Source organism: Anomaloglossus baeobatrachus, chromosome 5 (assembly GCF_048569485.1).
Source record: "Anomaloglossus baeobatrachus isolate aAnoBae1 chromosome 5, aAnoBae1.hap1, whole genome shotgun sequence".
Classification (NCBI taxonomy): Eukaryota; Metazoa; Chordata; class Amphibia; order Anura; family Aromobatidae; genus Anomaloglossus; species Anomaloglossus baeobatrachus.
In genome coordinates, this window is record NC_134357.1 from 145,261,536 (window position 1) to 145,278,673 (window position 17,138).

Genomic DNA, 17,138 nt, shown 5'->3' on the forward strand with positions numbered 1-17,138 from the left:
CGAGACCTCCCAAAAGCAGTTAGAGGATTGGTGTCAGAAACTACACGTGGGGACTGACTCTACACCCGACTACCAGAAACATGGGGTTTACAGGGTCGTGCAGGAATATGAGCAGGTCTTTAGTAAGAACCCACTAGACTTCGGTAGGATCAAGGGGGTGCAACATCACATACCCACAGGCAGTCACCCTCCCATTAAGGAAAGACATAGGCCTATTCCACCAGCCCATTACCAGCGTACAAAGGACATGCTGAAGGACATGAAGGAGGCAGGCGTCATAAGGGACAGTTGTAGCCCCTGGGCAGCTCCTCTGGTCCTGGTAAGAAAGAAGGATGGCACGATGAGGATGTGTGTGGATTACAGACGGATAAATCAGATAACACACAAGGATGCCTACCCTTTGCCAAGGATAGAGGAATCCCTCGCTGCCTTGAAAGCCTCTAACTACTTTTCTACCCTAGATCTTACTAGTGGCTACTGGCAAGTATCTGTAGCAGAAGAAGATCGGGAGAAGACGGCCTTCACCACCCCAATGGGCCTCTGTGAGTTCAACAGCATGCCATTTGGACTCTGCAATGCCCCCGGGACCTTCCAGAGGCTTATGGAATGCTGCCTAGGGCACCTCAACTTTGAAACCGTCCTGCTCTACCTGGATGATGTCATCGTGTACTCCAAGACCTATGAGGACCACCTGAAACACCTGGCTGAAGTCTTTGAAGCACTATCCCGATATGGAATGAAGCTGAAACCATCCAAGTGCCATCTACTGAAGCCAAAGGTCCAGTACCTAGGTCACGTGGTCAGTGCAGAAGGAGTAGCACCGGACCCAGAGAAGGTCACAGTCATCCAGGAATGGCCCACACCTACTACCGTCCGGGAGGTACGTCAGTTCCTTGGCTTGGTAGGCTACTACAGAAGGTTCATCAAGGGCTACACGAAAATGGCAGCGCCTTTGCAAGAGCTCCTGGTAGGCCACCCAAAGAAGAAAGGAAAGATCACCGGCCCGCCATTTCACTGGGGAGAAGCAGAAGAACACTCCTTCAGACAAATGAAAGGGGCCTTGACGGGTGAAGAGATCCTAGCCTATCCTGACTACGGTCTGCCATTCGTACTGTACACAGATGCCAGTAATGTGGGACTGGGAGCAGTGCTTTCACAGGTGCAGGGAGGCAAAGAGCGTGTGATTGCTTACGCCAGCAGGAAGCTCAGGCCTACCGAAAGAAACCCAGAGAATTATAGCTCATTCAAGCTAGAGTTCCTGGCCATGGTATGGGCTATCACAGAGCGGTTCAAGCACTACCTGGCAGCCACCAAATTCACCGTCTTCACGGACAACAACCCCCTGACCCACTTGGATACTGCTAAATTGGGTGCCATGGAGCAGCGTTGGGTAGCCCGACTGGCGAATTATGACTTTACTGTCAAGTATCGAGCTGGCCGCAAGAACGGCAACGCAGATGCTCTGTCCAGGATGCCTCACCTAGCAGACGAGGGGGAAGATGAAGATGATCTTGAAGAGATCGAGCTGCCAGCGTTCCATCGCCATGGAGCAAAACAGTGTCGGCAGTCGCGTGCCAACCGCCAAGAGGTGACCCTGAACCCACTACCTCACTACAACTGGAAGGAGACCCAGGAAAATGACCCAGCGGTAGGCTTGGTAAAGAAACTGATCAGCCAGCCTGGCGCCAGCCTTGACAAAGGAGCCCCACCTGAGGCACAGTACCTATGGAAGGAGAGGGGTCGATTATTCATCTATCAAGACAAACTTTACAGGAGCATCATTGACCCGAGGACGCATGAGAAGGTGTGGCAAGTGATTGTACCACAGAAGGATACGAGGATGGTGCTAGAAGCCTATCACAATGGTGCAGGCCACTTTGGTTGGAAGAAACTGGAGGCCCTACTTAAAGTAAGATTCTACTGGGTGGGCATGAGATCTGCCCTAGAGAAGTGGTGTCGAAACTGCGGGCCCTGCAATCTTAGAAGAAAAGACCAGCACAGCCAGAGAGCACCACTCCAGCCAATCCAAACTAAACGGCCCCTGGAGATCGTGGCCCTGGACCATGTAAAGTTGGCACCCAGCAGACAAGGCTACAACTACGCTCTCACTATGGTTGACCACTACTCCAGATTCCTGGTGGTAGTACCAGTCAAGGACTTGACAGGTCAAACTGCAGCCAAAGCTTTCCAGACACACTTCTGTCGACCACATGGCTATCCAGATCAAGTGCTCACTGACCAAGGACCAGCCTTTGAAGCTGAAGTGTTTAAGGAGTTTTGTAACCTATACGGCTGCCAGAAGATCCGTACTACGCCTTACCATCCTCAGACCAATGGCATGTGTGAGAAGATGAACCACATCATTCTCGACCTTCTGAAGACGCTCCCACTAGAAGAACGAAGTCAGTGGCCGGAAAAACTGCCCGATCTAGTGGACATGTATAACAACATCCCTGTGAGTTCCACGAACTGCACACCGGCATACCTGATGAGGGCCAGACCAGGGAGATTGCCAGTAGATCTGGAAATGGGAGTTGAGACCCCTGAAGACCACCTACAAGGTGCTGATTGGGATTCCAACCGCCAAGCCCAATACAAGAAAGTACAAGAGTGTGTGGAGCGAAGCCTGACTCAGCAGCGTGAGAAACAAGAAAAGGCCTATAATCGAAAAGCACCTGCTGTTCCTTTGATGCCAGGAGACATAGTTCTCAAAGGAAAGAGAAGGCGTCATAAACTTGACAATCATTGGGAAGAAGAACCCTACACCGTATTACCATCAACGCTTAGCAATGAAAAGACATGCCTTATCAGCAAAGATGGAGGAAAAACAACAGCTGTCGTTTCTAGAGATCGCTTAAAGAAATGTCCTGAACAACTAAGAATCCCTGAAGAAATTCCCAACCTTTTGCCAGTTCAAGGACCAAAAGAAAGGATGATCCATACTGCGCTTGGAGATTTTCCAGCAAGTTGGCCTCAATACAATGGAGCCGTTGTTATTCCAGTCATTACATTCACTCAATCTAGAGAAGTAAGAGACCCAGAAGAGCCTGTTCAGAACCTAGAAGTGCCAAATGTAGCTGAAGCAGAAAACCACGCATTGGTATCAATACCCAGTACACCCATTATTCACATTGAGACACATACATCGGGTGGGAGGACACAACCTCAGACAGATGACAGCATAGTATTGCGTAGATCAACCCGCAGCAACTTTGGTCAGCTCCCATTACGCTATAGACAAAGTACAGTTTAGTTGAAAGTGACGGTATGAAGTGTAATGTTTAACCTGTTACAGTTAAGTAACGTTTAAGTGAAATGTGCCCACAAGGACTATTGTGAGACCTCTTTAAAATGTTAGACCACTGGTTATGAACTGGCTTTAACCACAAACTTTGCATTGTAAAAAGTTACCTCCTTGGTATCAACCACAGAGTCTGCCTGTTGAGGGGCATGGCTCTGCACCAACAAGGGGGCACGCCTGTTTATGGGGTCTGCCCTCCAACACTCGGAAGCGGGTACGCCTGTTTATGGGGCCTACCTTACACCACTCTCCTCAGGAGAGGAAGATTGGAGGAAAGGTCTGGGGAATGTGATGGCCCAGACCTGGTTACCAAAAGGACCGGTGACCTACCTCCTGGAGGTTTTTGGGTGGGTTCGGACATGTGGGTGGTTGGTGGTGGAATGGTACCTGACATGTTTAAATGTAAATAATTGCCCCTGTGTGGGAAAAATTTGTATTTACCTTTTTTCTTTCTCTTGTCTTTGCAGCCCGAGGACGTGCTGATGATAACTAAGGGGGAATGTGGCGCCCCTGACCTGGTCAGGCACCACAGAGTATTGCACCCATGCGGGAGCAATGCTTCCAGGTAATCTCCAAAGGCCAGGATGAGGTGCACACACAAACATATAGTGACCAGGCCTCCCACATTACCAGAGGGGACCCTTGGGTAGCCAGAAGGGGTTAACTTTCAATTCCCAGCTGGGGGTGTGTTCAGGGGCTGGTTGCTAGGAAGCAGGGCAGAGAGAGAGAGGAAGAGGGGAGTCGAGAGGAAGAAGTTGAAGTGTATGGAGGGGAGCAGAGAAGCTCTCGTGCAGACAGGTCCTGAGGAGTGCTGTAGCTGAAAGCGGAGGAGAACGGAGTACTGTGGGTCGGCCTGAAGAGCATCCAGAGAAAGAGGGGTGGCTGAGTACGGAGACCCCGGTATCCGAGCACCCAAGGGGAACTAGATCCCCAGTACAGGCAGCAAACCAGTCAGAGCTGCTCAATCTACAGGTGGGGATACTCCATGCCCTCACCACGACTACGCAGCGCTCGGGCCAAGCAGCAATCAGCAGGCCCATAAGGGGACAGGGCCAGAAGCCATCCCACCAAGGCCACGCTGCCGGCAGACGAGCCAGAGAGAGGGGAGCAGGGTGGTAACAGCTTCCCTGGAGGGGTCCTACCACGCTTCAAGCAAAGGACCCTCCCAAAACAGAAGGGGTGCAAGGAAGGCGAGTGGACAGCTACCCTCAGAACGGCCTCCTGGAATTCCTGGTTCCACCTGGTTATCACAGTGTCGCCCGGGCATCTCACCGTGACCTCCCAACAGTGAGTAAACACATTGAAAGACTTTTAGACTGTGTTTGAGTTATTCCGCGACTTGTGGTACTACAAACCCACACCGGGCCCTGGGGCTTGCCTCACTCTCAGGAGGCTACTACATCCGACTGCACCCACCATCAGCCCCAGGCGTCCCTTAACCTGCAGTGGCGGTCCCCACTGACCGCAATACTGAGAGTGGCGTCACGATCAAAACCGAAGATTCCCTACCTGTGACCAGCACCAGCTACGTGGAGTCCCTGAAGGTATGCACCGATACAACACCTGTGGGGCTTCACACAAGGAAGAGAGAAGTCACCATCACCTACCGGGAGTGCAGGTGCAGCCGTCTGTGGGACCGTCCTACCAGCCGTTGGTTTACCGTACAAACTGTGTCCGTGTCAGGCTGAGTGAGTACCATAGTGCCGCAAGGCACAGCGCTGCCCCCGCGTCCCTGCGCCCTCCAGGCCCTACACCTTGCATCTCTTCACCGGGCCCCGGGATCACCAACCCCTACCCACGGAGGGGCAACACAACACCTGGCTGCTCCCATCACCATCCCCGGGACCCCCACACTGAGCAGCGGTGGTGCCATCACCACAACCGTGGGTGGCGTCACGAACTATAATCCCAACAAACACCCCCTTTTCACTCACGGGCGAGGAGTGTCGCTCGAGACACCCCGGGATCCGGCCCGCAGCTCGAGCCACCAGGAGCAACTGCCGGACCCGAGCAGAAGGGGTGAGCGCGGTGTGCTGACACCCTCCTCCCCGCCCGCGACACATGCACTGGCTGGGTTGTGTAGGATGAGGTTCTGCAGCAGCTGAGCTGTGTATTATACAGTGCTGCAGCAGCTGGGTTCAGTATTATGGGATTTTGCAGCCTCTGAGATGTGTATTATGAGGTTCTGCAGCAGCTGAGGTGTGCATTATGAGGTTCTGCAGTGGATTAGGTGTGTATTATGAGGTTCTGCAGTGGATTAGGTGTGTGTTATGAGGTCCTGGAGCAGCTGAGTTGTGTATTATAAAATTCTGCAGCAGCCGAGGTACATATTTAAGGTCATGCACTGGCTGGGTTGTCTAGGATGAGGTTCTGCATCAGCTGAGCTGTGTAGTATGTGTGTCGCCCTGGGCAAGCCAGGGGACACAGGTCACACACCACCACACCCTACATCCCAGTTAGGAACATCCAAGCTAACCACAAATCCTTGTTGCCTTCCTCCAGAGGCTGATGATTCACCCCAGGGGGTGGGCCAGGTGGTTGGCTCCGCCCACCGAGGAGGTCACAGCTCTGGAGGCGGGAAGAAACCAGGCAGTCAGCTCAGGGACGAGCTTGAGTAAAGAGAGTTTAGCCTAGGCAGGGCTTGAGTGAGGAGCTAAGTGGAGGAGTAAACAAGAAGTGAAAGTAGAAAAGTAGTAAAGGAGGAAAGCAAGTGAGGTGACAAGAAGGAAGGAAAGCCTGAAGGGTCCAGCTTTGTGTAGGGCCAGGTCAGCAAGGTCAGCAACGGCGGTGACTGTCTGGAGGGGGACCGTTTGGAAGTTCCTGGAAGGACCCCGTTGGCTGTGTGCCCGGCGGTCTGGAGCAGTGTTCCGAAGGACAGTCAGCACCAGGGCAGGGGCCTCTCGGACCCCGGCAAGGCTTGGAGTCGCCACAATTTGCCAAATCCGTCAGTGAAGGGGACGTAGATCCCCCAACAACCAAGTCCCGATTGAAGGCAACAGCCCAGCCAGTATAGAAGAGACACCGCCAAGGCACCCGTTTCTTAGGGCCAGCGCCTGAGGGCAAAGAGTAGAGCTCCCCCGGTCCAGCTTGAAGCCGGGGAGCGGGTTACCGGTGGGGACCCATCGCAACCAACAAGTACACCAAGGTGCAAGGAAAAGGGACATCACCGTCACCTACTGGGAGAGCAAGTGCAGCCGTCCGTGGGACCGTCTATCCAGCCGTTTGGTTTACCGTAAAAACTGTGTCACGTCTCAGGCTGAGTGAGTACCACAGTGCCGCAAGGCACAGCGCTGCCCCCGCGTCCCTGCGCCCACCAGGCCCTGCACCTCCATCTCCATCACCGGGCCCCGGGATCACCAACCCCTACCCACGGAGGGGCAACACAACACCTGGCTGCTCCGCATCACCATCCCCGGGAGCCCCGTATAAAGCAGCGGTGGTGAAATCACCACAACCGTGGGTGGCGTCACGGACAATAATCATCCCCACACCCAACAAACTCCCTTTCACTCACGGGCGAGGAGTGCCGCTCGAGAAGCCCCCGGGATCCGGCCCACCGCTCGAGCCACCACTGAGCAGCAGCCGCCGGACCCGAGTAGAAGGGGTGAGCGTAGTGAGCTGACACCCTCCTCCCCGCCCGCGACATATGCAATGCTGCAGCAGCTGGGTTGAGTATTATGGGGTTCTGCAGCCTCTGAGATGTGTATTATGAGGTTCTACAGCAGCTGAGATGTGTATTATGATGTTTTTCAGCCGCTGAGGTGTGTCTTACGAGGTTCTGCAGCAGCTAAGGTATGTTTGAGGATGTTCTGCAGCAGCTGTGTTGTGTATAATGAGGGACTACAGCAGCTGAGGTAAGTATTTTGAGCTTATGCAGCAGCTGAGATGTGTATTATGAGGTTCTGCAGCAGATTAGGTGTGTATTGAGGTTCTGCAGCAGATTAGGTGTGTAGTATGAGGTTTTGCAGCAGCTGAGTTGCGTATGCTAAAATTCTGCAGTAGCCGAGGTACATAGTTTAAGTCATTCACCAGCTGGGTTGTGTATGATGAGGTTCTGCAGCAACTGAGATGGGTATTATACAGTGCTTCAGAAGCTGAGTTGAGTATTATGGGGTTCTGCAGCCTCTGAGGTGTGTACTATGAGGTTCTGCAGCAGCTAAGGTGTGTATGAGGATGTTCTGTAGCAGCTGTGTTATGTATGATGAGGTTCTACAGCAGCTGAGGTGTGCATTTTGAGGTTCTGCAGCAGATTAGGTGTGTATTAGGAGGTTCTGCAGCACCTGAAGTGTGTACTATGAGGTTCTGCAGCAGCTGAGTTGTGTATTATAAATTCTGCAGCAGGCAAGGTACATATTTAATGTTATTCACCAGCTGGGTTGTGTAGGATGAGGTTCTGCAGCAGCTGAGCTGTGTATTATGAAGTTCTACAGCAGATTAGGTGTGTACTATGAGGTTCTACAGCAGCTGAGATGTGTATCATGTCGTTTTTCAGCCGCTGAGGTGTCTTATTAGGCTCTGCAGCAGATAAGGTGTGTATGAGGATGTTCTGTAGCAGCTGGGTTGTGTATTATAAGGTTCTGCAGCAGCCGAGGTACATATTTAACATTATTCACCAGCTGGGTTGTGTAGGATGAAGTTCTGCAGCAGCTCAACTGTGTATTATGGGCTTCTGCAGCTTCTGAGGTGTGTATTATGAGGTTCTGCAGCAGATTAGGTGTGTCTGAGGATGTTTTGTAGCAGCTGTATTGTGTATTAGGAGGTTCTGCAGCAGCTGAGTTGTGTATTAAAAAAATTCTGCAGCAGCTGAGGTACATATTTAAGGTTATGCAGCAGCTGGGTTGTGTAGGATGAGGTTCTGCAGCAGCTGAGACGTGTATTATACAGTGCTTAAGCAGCTGGGTTCAGTATTATGGGATTCTGTGTACTATGAGGTTCTGCAGCAGCTGAGGTGTGTCTTATGAGGTTTTCCAGCAGCTAAGGTGTGTATGAGGATGTTCTGTAGCAGCTGTGTTGTGTATTTTGAGTTTCTGCAGTGTGAAGCCCCACCGGTGTTGTGTCGGTGCATACCTTCAGGGACTCCACGTAGCTGGTGCTGGTCACAGGTAGGGAATCTTCGGTTTTGATCGTGACGCCACTCTCAGTATTGCGGCCAGTAGGGACCGCCACTGCAGGTTGAGGGTCGCCTGGGGATGATGGTGTGTGCAGTTAGTTGGAATAGCCTCCTGAGAGTGAGGCAAGCCCCAGGGCCCGGTGTAGATGCGTAGTACTACAAGTCGCAGAATGACCACACAGGCAGAGTGTCTTTCAGGGTTTTTTTACTCACATCAGGTGGCAGGGTGAGTAACCCGGGCGTAGCTGGGATGAACCAGATGGGAACCAGGTATCCTTCAGGCTGACTTTATGAGGGTGACTACTGACTCGCCTTCCTTAGCCCTTGGTGGTTTGGGGTAACCCCGACTTTGAGTCCCTATGGGGGTCACCCAGGGAAGATGCTCCAAGCCTCTCTCCCCTTCTTGTTTTGCCGTGTGCTTGTTCCCCGGACCAGGCCACTCCAGCCTCTTGCCTCCTATGACCTATGGGCCCTAACTTGTGGTTACGCGGCTGCGGCTTTTGTAGTGTTGTGGTGTGGGCTTTAAGAGCCCCACACCGGCAGGTTTAGCAGAAGAAAGTTGAATCTATCCCCGCTTCGGGATCTGCCGCCCGGTTGGGCCTGGTGCTCTCTAGCAGTCTCCTTACTTCCCACTCCGTTGCACTCCCTAGCTGAAGCTGGCTTTCAGGCAGCACTCCTAGTTGACCGTTCTCCCCCGTCAATAGCCACTGCGCGGACGCTGTCAGGTTGCACAGCTCCAGGGATCTGCTCCTCACTCGAGCTCCCTGAACTCTACACTGAACTGGCTCACTGCCCCTCCTCTCCTGTTCTTGCCTACGCCACCTAGCAACCAGACTCTCCACCACACCCCTTGAGAGGAGATGGAGGCTCTACCCCCTCCACTATTCCAGTGAAGGTGAAGGCTTGCCCCCTCCTGGGATCCCCAGGGGTCCTCTCAAAGGTACATGTGTGAGACCTGATCACTATGCGCCTGTGTTCCACACCCCTGTCAGCCATCTGGATTACCTGTATTGTACTGTCCCCAGCATGGGTGCAGTACTCAGTGGTGCCTGACCAGGTCAGCGGCGCCACATTCCCCCTTAGTTATCACCAGCACGTCCTCGGGCTGCAAGACAACATTTTAAAATGCATAAAACATTAAAACATGGTAAAACATTTTAAGATCACCAGTTATCATACATCACCACCCTCCACCCACAAGTCCGTTAACCCACCCAAAAACCCTCTCAGGAGGCAGGTCACCGGTCCTGTTGGTAACCAGGTCTGGGCCATCCACTTCCCCAGACCTTTCCTCCAATCTTCCTCTCCCGTTGGCCGCGGCTTCAGCCACTTCTGGCAGGATGTAGAGGCGGCTTTCATGGGCTGGTGGTTTCAGGGTATACCTGGCCTGGTGGATCCGCGCCTTCAGCCTCTTCTAGCAGGATGCAGAGGCGGCCTCCACAGTTGGTGCTGACCAGGTACCCTCTTTGTGGTGGTGAGCCAAGGCCCCATAAACAGGCGTGCTCTCTGGTCGCAGGTGAGCCAAGGCCCTTTTCTACGGACGGGCCCCCCTGGTTGCAGACGAGCCAAGCCCCTAAACAGGCTGGCCCTAGTGGTGGTGCCACTGGTGTAACTATTTACACTGCGAGAGTTTGTGGCTATAGCAAGTTCATAGCCTTAAGGTTTATGGTTTTCTCACAATAGTTTTTGTGGGCACATGCTTAAACTTGGGAACGTTGCAAACAAAACTTGTCAAAACTTCAACTGGTAACTTGCTGTATTTCTTTACTTCTCTCTACTCTACTCCTCCATTTCACCAGGGCGTGGGCATGTAGGGCACCGGCACCTGTGACTTTCTTGCTCTCCGTCGTCGTCCGTGGTTGTTTCATCTGTAGGATCTTTGTCTGTGGTTGTTTCATCTGTAGGTTCTTTATCTTTCCTTTCTTGGTCTTCGTCTGTTTCTACATCTGGTTCTTTATCTCTGTCTTTTCTTTCTTGTCTTTCTTGTCTTTCCTGTAGCATGGGATGGCTGTAAGGTTTGCTGGGACATAGCGCTACGTCCAGGGCATACAATCCCCTTTCGCCTTCATGCATGGTGAACTGTACTAGGTCTCCAATTTTCAAATTTCTGCCTGAATGTCCTCTGGGCAGGTGGGCTTGAACATCTCTCCGATTCACAAATATGCCCTCTTTTATTCCTCTTACTACAATAAAGCCGTATCCGCTTTTCAAGTTGAAGTCCTCTACTACTCCTCTGTAAAGGGGTCCTCTGGCCTGGGCTTCAGACCTTCTTAGGCACCTTTTCTCCTCCAGGTCTCTGGCTGTGACCTCTCTCTGCTCTGGAGACTGTGGTGCAGGGGACAGCGTTGTTCTGTTGCGACGCCTTGTCTTGCGGGCTGGGTTTTGCCGGGCTGTTACTTCAATGCCTGCAGGCCCCCAGGTGAGGTTTCTGGGCTGATCTTCGTCAGCAGACGGTGTCAAGTCCTCCTCATCCCAACGTGAATAGGGTAACATCTCCGGCTCTGAGTATAGATCCACTGCCGGTGGCTCCGGAGTCAGCTCCTCAGCTTCCTGGCCTCCTCTCCCCCTTAGTTCTTCGCTGCACTCTGGTTGTGGCAGCGCTGGGGATGAGTGGTCCTCAGCTGGTCCGGGCGGTGGACTCTCTGGCGCGGCTGCAGGGGTTGCCTGAATCTCCTTGGGGGTGCGCGGAGGGCGCAGGTATTGATCCACCAACCACTGCGGAAACTTGGCCTCCATATCGGCCTTCAGCTGCCAGTATGTGGAGTTCTCTCCCAGCATGGGCTTCTTATCAGGGACCCCCGTGGACTGGGGAGCAGTGTCTGCTCTGGCCTTGCAGGCCGGGGTAAATGATGAGGTAATCTCTTCTTGGCGGGCCGCGCCTGGCATGGCGGCGGCCTGGTCTTGGCGGGCCGGGCCTGGCATGGCGGCGGCCTGGTCTTGGCGGGCCGCGCCTGGCATGGCGGCGGCCTGGTCTTGGCGGGCCGCGCCTGGCATGGCGGCGGCCTGGTCTTGGCGGGCCGGGCCTGGCATGGCGGCGGCCTGGATCAGTGTCGCTGTTGCAGGGGGCTCTGTGCAGGCTGGGCTGGACGTCGCTGCAGCAGTCTGGGCTTGGCGGGCCGCGCCTGGCGTGGCGGCGGCCTGGTTCAGCACCTCACTTGCGGCGCGGACGAGCGTTGCTGCGGCGGTGGGGTCTCGGCGGGCCGGGCCTAGCAGGGCGGCGGCCTGGGTCAGCGTTACGCCTGCGACGCGGATGAGGGTCGCGGTGGCAGCCGGTTCTTTGCGGGCCGGACTGGGCGTTGCTGCAGGGACCGGGTCTTGGTGGGCCGAGCAGGGCATCGCTGCGGCCGCTGGGGCTTGGAAGGCCGCACCTGGCGTGGCTGCGGCCTGCTTCAGCGTCGCCGCACCGGACGCCTCTTCGGGGACCGCGGGCGTGGCAGCAGGGGTCGGGGCACTTGCGCTGGCCGGGGCATCACTTGACTCACCCACCGGTGGCAGCATCGGGGTCTGCGTCGTCGCCATCCTGTCTGGCACTCGGCGCGCGGCTCTCCTTTCATAGGCCCGAACCGCCGCGGTCATCTCCAGCATTTCCATCCGTTCTTCCCGGATCTGCTCCACAACCCGGGTCTCCAGTCGGTCGCAGAACTGGGCCAGCTCCCGATACCACCAGGCAGCGGAGCCCGGTTCTGGATTTCTGCGGTCAGACGCCATTTCTTCTGCGCCCTCTTCTGCACGCCTCTCCAGCTGTGGACTCGCCGTTGCCTCTGATAGCAAGCTGTTCAGTTTCTGCTCTGCCTCTTTCAGCAGCTCCTCTCCCAGCAGCAGGCTTGTGGCTCTCTTTCCTTCCCGCCGTCTCTGGACGCTTCCACTCTCATAGCTGGCAAGGTCAGAACTCTGCAGGGGATCTCTGGGTAGCCACACCTCTTCGTGGGCGGTAACTTCTTCCAGCGCGGGCTGCTGTTGTTTTTCAGCGCGCTTTTCATGGTGGCAATATGGCGGCGCTTCCAACTTTTCAAGCGGACCGCCCAGGCACATGGTCACCTGTCTGAACAGGTCTAGTCCTTATCCTGTTCGTGACGCCAAAATGTGAAGCCCCACCGGTGTTGTGTCGGTGCATACCTTCAGGGACTCCACGTAGCTGGTGCTGGTCACAGGTAGGGAATCTTCGGTTTTGATCGTGACGCCACTCTCAGTATTGCGGCCAGTAGGGACCGCCACTGCAGGTTGAGGGTCGCCTGGGGATGATGGTGTGTGCAGTTAGTTGGAATAGCCTCCTGAGAGTGAGGCAAGCCCCAGGGCCCGGTGTAGATGCGTAGTACTACAAGTCGCAGAATGACCACACAGGCAGAGTGTCTTTCAGGGTTTTTTTACTCACATCAGGTGGCAGGGTGAGTAACCCGGGCGTAGCTGGGATGAACCAGATGGGAACCAGGTATCCTTCAGGCTGACTTTATGAGGGTGACTACTGACTCGCCTTCCTTAGCCCTTGGTGGTTTGGGGTAACCCCGACTTTGAGTCCCTATGGGGGTCACCCAGGGAAGATGCTCCAAGCCTCTCTCCCCTTCTTGTTTTGCCGTGTGCTTGTTCCCCGGACCAGGCCACTCCAGCCTCTTGCCTCCTATGACCTATGGGCCCTAACTTGTGGTTACGCGGCTGCGGCTTTTGTAGTGTTGTGGTGTGGGCTTTAAGAGCCCCACACCGGCAGGTTTAGCAGAAGAAAGTTGAATCTATCCCCGCTTCGGGATCTGCCGCCCGGTTGGGCCTGGTGCTCTCTAGCAGTCTCCTTACTTCCCACTCCGTTGCACTCCCTAGCTGAAGCTGGCTTTCAGGCAGCACTCCTAGTTGACCGTTCTCCCCCGTCAATAGCCACTGCGCGGACGCTGTCAGGTTGCACAGCTCCAGGGATCTGCTCCTCACTCGAGCTCCCTGAACTCTACACTGAACTGGCTCACTGCCCCTCCTCTCCTGTTCTTGCCTACGCCACCTAGCAACCAGACTCTCCACCACACCCCTTGAGAGGAGATGGAGGCTCTACCCCCTCCACTATTCCAGTGAAGGTGAAGGCTTGCCCCCTCCTGGGATCCCCAGGGGTCCTCTCAAAGGTACATGTGTGAGACCTGATCACTATGCGCCTGTGTTCCACACCCCTGTCAGCCATCTGGATTACCTGTATTGTACTGTCCCCAGCATGGGTGCAGTACTCAGTGGTGCCTGACCAGGTCAGGGGCGCCACAGCAGCAGCTGAGGTTTGTATTATGAGGGTCTACAGCAGATTAGGTGCGTATTATGAGGTTGTGCAGCAGCTGAGGTGTGTACTAGGAGGTTCTCCATCAGCTGAGTTGTGTATTATAAAATTCTGCAGCAGTCAAGGTGCATATTTAACTTCATTCACCAGCTGGGTTGTGTATTATGAGGTTCTGCAGCTGCTGAGGTGTGTATTATAAAATTCTGCAGCAGCCGAGGTACATATTTAGGTCATGCACCAGCTGGCTTGTGTAATGAGGTTCTGCAGCAGCTGAGCTGTGTATTATGGGTTTCTGCAGCCTCTAAGGTGTGTATTATGAGGGTCTTCAGCAGATTAGGTGTGTATTATGAGGTTCTGCAGCAGCTGAGATATGTATTATACAGTGCAGCAGGAGCTGGGTTCAGTATTATGGGATTTTGCAGCCTCTGAGGTGTTTATTGTGAGGTTTTGCAGCAGCTGAGATGTGTATTTTGACTGTTTTAGCCGCTGAGGTGTGTCATATGAGGTTCTGCAGCAGCTAAAGGTGTGTATGAGGATGTTCTTTAGCAGCTGTGTTGTGTATAATGAGGTTCTACAGCAGCTGACGTTTGTATTATAAGGGTCTACAGCAGATTAGGTGTGTATTATGAGGTTCTGCAGTAGCTGAGGTGTGTATGAGGATGTTTTGTAGCAGCTGTGTTGTGTAAGATTATAAAATTCTGTAGCAGCCGAGGTACATATTAAAGGTCATGCACCAGATGGGTTGTGTAGGATAAGGTTCTGCAGCAGCTGAGCTGTGTATTATACAGTGCAGCAGGAGCTGGGTTCAGTATTATGGGATTCTGCAGCCGCTGAGGTGTGTATTATGAGGTTCTGCAGCAGCTGAGCTGTGTATTATGACTTTCAGCAGCTGAGGTGTGTCTTATGAGGTTTAGCAGCAGATTAGGTATGTATTATGAGGTTCTGCAGCAGCTGAGCTGTGTATTATGACTTTTTCAGCAGCTGAGGTGTGTCTTATGAGGTTTAGCAGCAGATTAGGTATGTATTATGAGGTTCTGCAGCAGCTGAGGTGTGTATTATAAAATTCTGCAGCAGCCGAGGTACATATTAAAGATCATTCACCAGCTGGGTTGTGTAGGATGAGGTTCTGCAGCAGCTGAGCTGTGTATTATGCAGTGCTGCAGCAGCTGGGTTGAGTATTATGGAGTTCTGCAGCCTCTGAGATGTGTATTATGAGGTTCTGCAGCAGTTGAGATGTGTATTATGATGTTTTTCAGCGGCTGAGGTGTGTCTTACGAGGTTCTGCAGCAGCTAAGGTGTGTTTGAGGATGTTCTGTAGCAGCTGTGCTGTGTATAATGAGGGACTACAGCAGCGGAGGTATGTATTTTGAGCTTCTGCAGCAGTTGAGATGTGTATTATGAGGTTCTGCAGTAGCCGAGGTACATATTTAAGGTCATTCATCAGCTGGGTGGTGTAGGATGAGGTTCTGCAGCAGCTGAGCTGTGTATTATACAGTGCTGCAGTAGCTGGGTTGAGTATTATGGGGTTCTGCAGCTTCTGAGGTGTGTATTATGAGGTTCTACAGCAGCTGAGGTGTGTATTGAGCTTCTGCAGCAGTTGAGTTGTGTATTATAAAATTCTGCAGCAGCCGAGGTACATATTAAAGATCATTCACCAGCTGGGTTGTGTAGGATGAGTTTCTGCAGCAGCTGAGCTGTGTATTACACCGTGCTGCAGCAGCTGGGCTGAGTATTATAGGGTTCTGCAGCCTCTGAGATGTGTATTATGAGGTTCTGCAGCAGCTGAGATGTGTAGTATGTTTTTCAGCCGCTGAGGTGTGTCTTACGAGGTTCTGCAGAAGCTAAGGTGTGTTTGAAGATGTTCAGAAGGGCAGTGAGCCCCATAGGGGTGAACAGGCCCATGACGATCGGGAGGGTGCAGGGTAGTAATGAGTTAAAGGTTTTGGTTGGGGATGGGGGAGGTAGATGGGGGGCATAGGATTGGTGGATGGTACTGGAGGGGGGATTGGTGGAGAGCAGGGAAGGGGTGGGGGTGTAGTTTGAGGTATAAAGAGAGTGTAAAAATGTGTTACCTCCCCTTTCGTCGCCTGAACTTTGTCCCCAGGACGTCCGTGCTGCATCCCACTGCGATGGCTGACCTGGCAGCTTTGATGGACTTAGTGCGTGGGTCATCGGAGGTCCTGGGTGCGGACGTGCTGCGGGAGCAGCTGGCGGCGGTCTGCGGTGCTGGAGCAGTGATGCCTGCTGCTCCTGCGCCCGGGCCTGTACTACGTGCTCGGCGGTCACGGCCACCGGTGCGCTACTCCCCCAGCGGAGGGGGGAGCAGGAGATCAAGGAGCCCCTTCGGGGACCCTCCGGCACGAGGGAGCCCCGCATCTGCTGCTGTGGAGCTGCCGGGAGGAATCCTCGCCGGAGATCCCGCGGGTCGGAGGTGGGCGGAGCTTCGGCGAGGCCTACTTCCGGTCCGCGGCCTGCAAGGCCCCGGATCGGAGTAGCGGCAGCCCCCGGTGATGTGCGGGCCGGGGGTGGAGCCCAGCGTCCCGGATTGGCGGCGGAGACTCCCTGCAGACGGCAGGGGAGCGACTCAGGACGGGCAGCGGATGTGGAGTGCGGCGGCAGGCAGAGACGAGCGGGGATGGAGTACGGTGGCCCGGCGTGCATGCTGCGGTCCCGGATTACGGTCCCCTCCGGCGATGATCGTGCTGGGGGGGGGTTCCCGGCGTTTGTCAGAGGCGGGACGGCGTTCCTGCAGTCAGCAGGGAGGGAGCCCACTGAGCGGGGAGGACACAGCAGCGGCGCAGCAAGTACACCGGAGGCCGTCAGGGATGGATGGCGGTACGGCGCCACGTCGTGCCAAAAGACTGAGGTCCAGCAGGAGACGCCCGGAGGAGCGGGGTGCGGTGACCGTGGGGGTCGACGGCCACCAGGTGTGGGCTGTCCCCTCGCTGGTCCCCCCTGTGGCCTGCAGCGGCAGTTCGGACTCCGGAGAGGAAGAAGGGTCGATGGCAGCGACAGGTCGGACGGAGCGGCAGCAGGAAGATCGTGGCACGGCTGTGCCGACGTCGGTGCAACGGCAGCCTGGTGAGCGGACGACAGAAATGTTTAATGCTGTGGGTAGTGCGGGCGGGGGTTCCTCTGCGGGAAGCATTACGCAGGGGGCGAGTGCGGTCGGTCAGTCGGGTTTACCGGGCCCGGAGTTTTGGGGGCAGCTTTTGGGGGTGTTGCAGGGGTTGTCGGCGGAACGGGTTAGTTGGATTGGGCCTGGGGCTCCGGTGGGGGCGTGGGTGGGCCCCTCGGAGGTGGTGCAGACAGAGGCGCCGGTGCGCGAGGTTGCGGCGCGGGACCCTACCTCGGCGGTAGGTGCGGGACAGGCGGCCGGTGGGGCGGCTGACGTGGGTGCGAGTAAGGAGGCAGAAAAGGAAAAAGAGGATGAGGTTGTGCGGTTGGATGATAGGGCGCGGAGTGAAATTTACGTGTGTTTTGAA